The following is a 7,107-nucleotide window of genomic DNA, read 5'->3' as shown; positions in this document are numbered from 1 at the left end:
CCGGCCAGTGTCCCCGCGGAGCGAATGAATTGGCCCGGCCGCCTGCCCGCCACGGCGTCACAAGGCATCATGTCTCTATTTCGTGTGTGTGTGAACGGTAATTAGAAGCTAAAATTGACATATTTTTATGTAAAGTTTTTCTATCCTTTGATTTTTAATAAACTTTGGAAAACAGGTGTTTTCTCAAGCGTTGTTGATTTGCCGACTGATCCTTTCATAGCTAGGATCGGGCCGCAGCCTCACGCCCGCACCGAGGCGTCTCTTCTCAGGTGAGCGTCCCGCGGAGGTAGCACATCCTAAACCACCCTCTGCCTCCGCGCGGGGCGGGGGCGGGGGCTGGAGGCCAGCTCTGGGGTGGCGGTCCCTGAGGTCTGGGTGAGGGCTGGGGGCGGCTGGGGTGAGTGGGCGGTAGAGCTGGCCGGGCCGCATGGCTGCGGCGCTGAGGGGCGGTGACCCTGCTCCCGGGCCCTCCCCCGCCGGGACTGGCCCTTAGTCCTGTGTCTCAGCCCCCCACCCCCGCCCATTGCCACCAGCCTGGAGGCCCCGTCTCTGGTCCTGCAGAGCGCCTGCCCCTGTGCTGCCTCGGCTCCTCTTCTGGACCGGCGGCCACACCTGCTGTCTGCAGCCCAGGCCCAGGCTGCGGGCGCCACCATCTCCCTCGGCACAGAGACCGACGCCAGGACGCTCGGGCCGCGTCGGTCCGTGGCCCGCGGCCCGCAGCCCGCTGATCTGTCGCCTGCCCTGGCCACAACAGCATCCGTGCTGCTGCCACGTGGCCGGCCGCCCCACAAGCACATCGGGCTGGGCCTTCCCTGAGGCCTCCCCTAGGCCTCTGGGGGTGTTCCCCAGGGCTCCCCTACCTCCTGCCTTCCCCACTATTAGCCGCTGCTTCCGTGGGGCTCTTCTCCATCAGCCTTCCTGGAATATCCTGCCTGTCCTTGGCATCTGGGTTCTCCAAATCCTCCTCCTCAGCAGCCAGACCCTCCACCCTCTGTCCTGCTGCTGGCCCCCCTTGTCCGGTGCCACCTGCACCTCCAGTCTCCTCCCCAGCTCCGTCCATAGGGCGCCCAGCGGCTCCTGAAGCCATGACCACAGTCCTGTCTCCCCTTAAGCCCCTGGGGTCTCCTTGGTGTGTGTGTCCCCTAATTCCTGGCATTGTGGCTGTCACACCTCTGCCCATGTCATCTGCCCGGCCAGATTTTACAGAGTGCAGGAGACACCCTCCATGATTTGGGGGATGAGGAAGGCGGCTGGCAGGCCACACCTCCGCTGCAGAACCATCAGTGCCATGTGCCTGGCGCCTGCGGTCCCTGAGCCCCCGAGCTGGTTACGGTGTGCCCGGAGGCACGCCTGGTGGGGGGGGGGGTGAGGCTGGTCGGCTTCAGTCCCACGTCTGCCCCTGTGCAGCTCAAGGGCCAGTTGCTGCCCTTAGGCGGGGCCCTGGTGTTGCCCACACGAGGTTAGCTCTGGGCTCGGCCCAGACCTCTAAGGGACAGCAGTGACACGGGTCTGTGGGCTCTGGGGGGGGGCGGGTAGGGGGGGGTCTGAGCGCAGGTGCCTTCCTTGGTTCTGCCAGGCGCAGTGCCCCCAAGGGACGAGAGGGGGCGCTCTCGCCTCACCTCCGCTGGTCTCCGCCTTCAGTCAGGGGCAGAGGGAGGCTTGAAGGAGGCTCCCTGCGGGCGGGTCCAGGCCCCAAGGGAGGCCGGGAATTCATATTCGGAAGGAGCCACGCTTGGGTTTATTGAAAGGGCCAGGGAACGCGGCGGCTGTGACTTTCTTCTGTGGAAAGATCTGTCAAATTCTGACAGTGACGACGAGGGTGATGTGGAGACCGACTAGGACACGGTCTGGGCGTCCCTGGGCCCTGATGGGTCCCCCAACAGCTGGCATCGCGCTCACTGCCACCTCCTGTGGAGGCTGCAGGTGTAAGGCGACCGGCCTAGACCCTTCGGGAAGCAGGGCCTCCCCTCCGGGGACCCAGCCACCACCCCCCCGGGCTGCCCGGCGCCCTGCTTGTTCCTCAGACCCAGGTGTCCCCAGACCCCAGGGCTTTGCATGAGGCAAGTGGGGTTCCCAGCCTCCTCATACCCCTGCCTGCTTCCCTGTCCCCTCAGGACCAAGGTGGGGCACGCAGTTGCACCCATGCCCCTGCTCTTGGGAACACTGCTGCAGCCTTTCCTTAGGGTGCTCCCCCGGCCCGCCGGCTGCAGAGAGAGGACATCGCGTGTGATACGCGTAACAAAGGGCCTGCCGGCCCACCTTGGTGCTAATGGGGAGGCTTCCAGGCTGCAGCAGGCGGAGTTGAAGTTACAGGAAGATTTTCCAGTCTGTGGGTCGGTGCGAGACCAAGCGGTTTCCTGTCTCCTGGGGGAGGGGCCACCCTGGGGCTCACTCCCACCCTGGGGGCCCCTCCTGCCTGGCTCCGCCTCGGGGCTGGCGCTTGTAGCTCCAAGCCCTGCTTGCCAGCTCGAGCGCGCGGGGCGGAGCTGTCAACTGGCCCCCGGCCTCCGCGCCTTTATCTTCCTGTCGTGGCTTCTCTCACAGCCACGTGCGCTGCATTTCTGCTCGAGAGGCACCAGGTGAAACCAGCGGGCTAACACGATGGGCACCTTCAACCTGTCCGGCTTCACCTTTTCATCAGGAATAACCTTTCCCTTCTTGACGTGAATGCAGACGTCGGGGCGGGTGGCTGCCTCCGAGGGGTGTCGCTCCTGCGCCCGAGGGGACGGGGTCGGGGCTGGAGGCTGAGAAGAGGCTGCGTCAGAGCACAGCCTGGCTCCCGCCACCTCCCGGCCGCCCCAGGGTAGGCGAGTCCGTCAGGACTTTGCGCCACTGGCCTCCGTGGCCATCACCTGCAGCCTGGACTGTGTTGCTGCAGGGGACGCGTGGGCGTGGCGCGGGCACCCACCCAGGGTGGTGGGCGCCGGCCCAGGGAGGTGAGCACACGTGGTCACTCCAGGCGGGACTGTGACAGCGAGGACCGCGCTGGGCGGGACCACCAGACGGCGCGAGGCGAGCGCGTGAGAGAGGCCGAGAGAGCAGAGTCCCGGGGCTGGGGGTCGTGCCTGCCGGCCCCTGCCCGCTCCTGCCTGCCCACTGCCCCCCGCGCCTGAGCTCCTGGGGGAGCACTGAGGGCCTGTGAAATCCGCCGAGGGCTAGGGGCCTCCCCTGTCCGCCCGCCCGCATCGCAGGGAGCCTGCTGGCCCCGCACCACGCTTGAGTTTTTTCTTTCCTTTTAAAAAAATTATTAAAAAGAAATAAACTTGCTGAGGTTACGCTGGCTTGTGGAGTCACGTGGGTCCAGGTGGTCGGCATGCCTTCCCTCGGTGCCCCGGGGGCCCCAGGGCAGGTTGCCGTCACCACCGTGCAGATGCCCCCCCACCCCCGCCCGCCTCGCCCTCCAGCGCCTCCCTCTGTGCCCAGGAGCTGGTTTTGTTGTTTTGCGGGTGTTTCTTTGCTCCTCCGTGTGAGCCAGAACACGGCGTGTCCTTCTCTGTTGGACAGAACCCCCTCCAGCGCCATCCTTGCTGCTGCAAACGGCGAGAGCTTCCCCAAACTTCTCAATTCAGCAGGTATTTCTTTGGGGGACAATGTCTGCTGCAGGCGCGGAGCACGCCCGACCGGTCTGTCCCGGCAGGGCCCGGCTGCGCAGCCGGGAGACTGTTGACCGCGGCGCCCCGTCCTGCGGTGTTTGTAATAGCACGTGCGCCAGTGTGAGGAGCGTGCAGCAGCAGTGTGTCTGCAAAATGGACCCCTTCATTGAAAAATACCGTCGCTAAAAAACGCGAACCGGCCTGCGTCCTCAGAGAGTTGTGACCTTTTTGCTGGTGGAGGGTCTTGTGGAAACACAGTATCTGCCTGCAAGACGCCACGAAGAAGCCAGGTACGGAGATTCCCTGGAAAACTGAAAAGGAAATCCCTACGATCCACCAGGAGCCCGCGAGGCATGGACCCAACGAAGATGAAATTCTAATACGTGAGATGTGCGCGCCCTGAGCGCACGGCACCCTCCGCGGAGCCGAGTCTTGCAACCAGCCGAAATGCCCACCGGCGGCCGCCTGGGGGAGGAAATGACCGCAGGTGCCCCCGGAGAACCGCCTCGCTCTCGGGAGCAGCCTTCGGGAGGCGCGGCGGGGCTTGCAGAGGCGCGGGGTGGGATGGGTCCGCCCGGACGGCCGGTGGCTGGATGGCCCCGCTGGTGGGATGGAAAGAACCGAAGGAAAGAAACAGGCCCAGCTCAGCGAAGCTGCGCTTAGCCGCTGGGAAGACCCTGGCGGGGCCGGGGGTGCGGGGAGACTCAGCCCAGGAGCTTTGGTGGGGGTGAGCGAAGCGTGTGCGCGTGTGGGAGGTGAAGTTGTACCCCCAAAGCATGTAGTTACATAAATGACTGACACGTTAAAATTTGAGAAAGAAAACAGGAAAAACGAAACCCGAGGGATGTCTGTGTTTTCCTAATTCTCGTAAGAGGCAGCGCTGGATTTTACTTTGGATGGCGGCCCCGGAGGAGCGCGCTTGAACACCAGCTCGAGCTCCCACGGGCGCTGCAGTCTCCGAGGCCGCAGGGCCTGAGAAGGAAGAGCCCTTCTGGGCCGGGCTGGCCTCTGGGCCGGGCTGGCCGGTGGGAGGCCGGGGAAGGCGAGGGGCCGGCAGGTGGGGCTGGAGGCCCTCCAGGAGGTCCTCCAGGAGGTGTCCGCCCGTCATTGTACCAACCAGAGCCCATTTCCATGCACCCCGCAGCCGGCTGGCGGGCCTCAGGCTTCTAATACACGCGTGCAGGGTGGCGCTGGCTGGGGCGGGACTGGGCCTGCCTTCTCCGCGGCCCAACTGGGGACGCCTGAGAGGTGGGAGGGAGAGGGAGGCCGGCCCCAGCCCGGCGGCCTCTCCAGGTCGGGCTCCGGGCGCGGCCTGTCTCCTGTTAGGAGCCGTGACACTGGAGGGGCGGGCAGGGACCCGGGGGGGGGGGGGGCAGGGACCTTAGGGGTTTCCGGGCCAGCCTAGAGACCAGACCCCAACAACAGGGGACAGCCAAGACGTGCACGTGGTGGCCCAGGACAGGCGCTCGAGGTTGTGGTGAAAGACCAGAGGCATCAGGCCTTCAGCGCGTGGCGTCTGGGACCCAAGATTTCTGATCCAAAGCAGGGGCCCTCGCTCACCTCCCAGGGACTCTCGGGGGTGGGGGATTTGGTCTCTAGGGGGTGAAGTACTAGCAAATGGCCTGCCAGTGTGCTGTGCCCGAGGGCGCGGGGGTGAGGGGGTGCCTTGGCTGCCAGGGCCCGGGACTGGGGTCCAGCACAGCCCTGTTCTGCTTGAGCACATCCCTCTGGGGAGAACGCACCCTAAGGGGGGCAGATGCCTTGGCGGGAGCCCTTTCTCTAGGTGGAGAAGCCCCAGCCGGCGCCTGACAGCGCAGCCCCACAGCACAGGAGGGCGCCCAGATGCTGCGGAACTTGCTGTGGCTGCAGTCGGGTTCCGGTGCCAACCTCCAGCGGGAATCGTGTGCCGGGGCCCGCACCGTGGAGCCCGGCCTCTGGGAGCTGGAGCTGCGATCCTGACTAAATTTACCCTGCATCTCCTGCTGTGCCAGATCCATTTCGACTTTGAACTTTAAGAAAACAGCAGCGCCTTGGGTTATGTAACCGGCACCACCTGGCGTGAACCCACGGAAGAGACAGAATCCGGAGCTTGTCTCAAGCGGGTCTCCAGCTTCTGGGAGGGCTGGGGTGGGCGGAGGTCCCCCCTGGAGCCCCCTGCGGGGAGGGTTTCGGGGCGGGAGGTTGCTGCGCTTCCCTGTGCCCTTACCCCTCCCACCCTACACCCCTCCGGTCCAGGGATGGCCCTGGGCAGCTGCTTCTGGGCTGTGCCAGGGGCAGATCCATCAGGAGGAGGAGACGCGCAGGTGGTCCTGTCCACCAGCAGGCGCCCTACCCCCACCTGGGGAGCCTGTCTAGCGCCTGCTCTGGGGCCTCCTCCACAGGGATGAGGGTTTAGTTAGGCTGGGGTCCAGCGGCGTCTGTGTTTCAAGGCTCCCTCGGCAATTCTGGAGCGCAGCCAGGTGGGGTCTGGCTGGCGGGATGTCCCTCTCTGAGGTCGCGAGTCTCGGGGTGTTATGATCTTGGCATGCAGCTCCCTGGAGTCAAAGGTCTTCCTACAGATTCCCATTTCGAGGCCACAAACGTTTCCCCAAAGTGCCTTTCTAATTTTGACGGCGTTAATCTCCCTGCGACGATACCCCCTCAGAGGTGCTCCAAAGTCCTGCCGAGCCCACCTGCTCGACGCCCCTCGCTCCCTGGCCGCCAAGTCCCACCCGTTTTCCCCTCTGTTACGAGCAGCCATGCAAGCGGCCCTGGAGCCCGGCCTCCGCGTCTCTCCCGCCACTGCCCGTCTCCCAGGGGAGGGTCACTGCCGACCCGACCCTCCCGGCAGAGACGGGCGTCGCGGGTCTGGAGCTCAGCCTAAGTGGCGTCACGTGGCGCCTCGGGGCTTGACCGTGTCTGTGAAGCTCATCACGTGGCAGCTGCGGGCGAGGAACGAGAGTCCCACTCTTTGCTGTTGGAAAATGCCCCCTCCGCCCGCAGCGGCCCCCCCAGAGGCGGGAGTCAGCAGGACAACGAGTCCTGTTCAGGCGCAGAGTCCCGCGGGGACCGGCGAGGAACGTGCACAGACCGGGCTGGTCACGTTCGCGGCTGCAGGCAGAAGGGCGGGGACAGCCGGATGCCCCTGCGTCCACCGGGCGCTTTCAGGACGAGCCGGGTCGCCTGCGGCCCTTCCGCCTTCCAGACACAGGCGCTCCGGGGGGAGCCGCGTGGGGCCCGGGGCTGCTCCGAATCCCAGCAGCGTGTCTTCTCCACCCAAGCGGAGTTTGTAGATCCAGCTCTGTGGCCAACTGGAAATGTGGGAAATTAACCGCACGTCTTCCCTCCTTAGTCAAGAAAAGCAATTATGCATTTGTTTCATTTTTGTGATCTGCCGATGTAACGAGAGGTCAAAGCCGCGGGACGGGGCCGGTCACTCCGAGAGACCTTGGCCACCGGGGCCCAGGGTGGAGTCCCCAGTGTGACAGGGGTGGGGTGGGGTCTCCAGGAGAAACCAGGTTATGAGGTGGGGCCC

This window comes from Talpa occidentalis, unplaced genomic scaffold (genome assembly GCF_014898055.3).
Source record: "Talpa occidentalis isolate TD23 unplaced genomic scaffold, MPIMG_talOcc4v2.1 talOcc4.6, whole genome shotgun sequence".
In the NCBI taxonomy this organism is placed as follows: domain Eukaryota; kingdom Metazoa; phylum Chordata; class Mammalia; order Eulipotyphla; family Talpidae; genus Talpa; species Talpa occidentalis.
The sequence above is the reverse complement of the archived record's forward strand: the minus strand, read 5'-3'. Positions refer to the sequence as shown.